Source organism: Tigriopus californicus, chromosome 7 (assembly GCF_007210705.1).
Source record: "Tigriopus californicus strain San Diego chromosome 7, Tcal_SD_v2.1, whole genome shotgun sequence".
Taxonomy (NCBI): Eukaryota; Metazoa; Arthropoda; class Copepoda; order Harpacticoida; family Harpacticidae; genus Tigriopus; species Tigriopus californicus.
The window spans coordinates 5,519,172-5,519,831 of NC_081446.1; positions in this window are offsets into that span (position 1 = coordinate 5,519,172).

The window sequence follows — 660 nt, forward strand, 5'->3', positions numbered from 1 at the left end:
CTGCACTTTGATGAAGGAATCGCCTGAAGCCGTTTTGACCGTTCCAATGTTTGGCCATGCAGGCTGTCATTGTAAGTTTTTTAAGCACATAATAAGGACGAATTGCACATCCATTGGAACCTACAAAGTCATGTAGGAACACATGAGCCCATGCAATATGTGCGTGTGTGAGATTCTTACAAGCTGACGTAGACACAGGGGGCATTTTCCTTGTTGTTGCCTGGAATAATTTAAGCTGTCAGCCCAGTGTTTATGGCTGCCCAGAGACCTAAACGTAATTTGGACCCTTGGAACTGTTGGGACCATGAGGTGAACGAGGGGACATTTTCCCTTTCTCTCATTCCTGTCTTGGTACAATAGCAAAGGCCAAAAGGCGCCCAGAAGTATTGGAGTTCCTTTTTTTGTCATTGAAAAAAAGAACGACAGGAAGACGCAAAACCAGCCAGATCAAAGTGCAAATAAATTCAGTGGGTGCGGAGGTTTGGCTTGTATACGCCTCAAGTGGAATTTGGTGTGGAACAAATTGAGACAGAATTGGCGACGAGAGTGCGATTCCAATACTGAGCACCTCAAGTGTAATGGAACGAAAAACAATTGAATAATAAATATTCATGATCGAAGGGGGTAGGGGGAGATTCTCTGACATCGTTTAAAAAACCT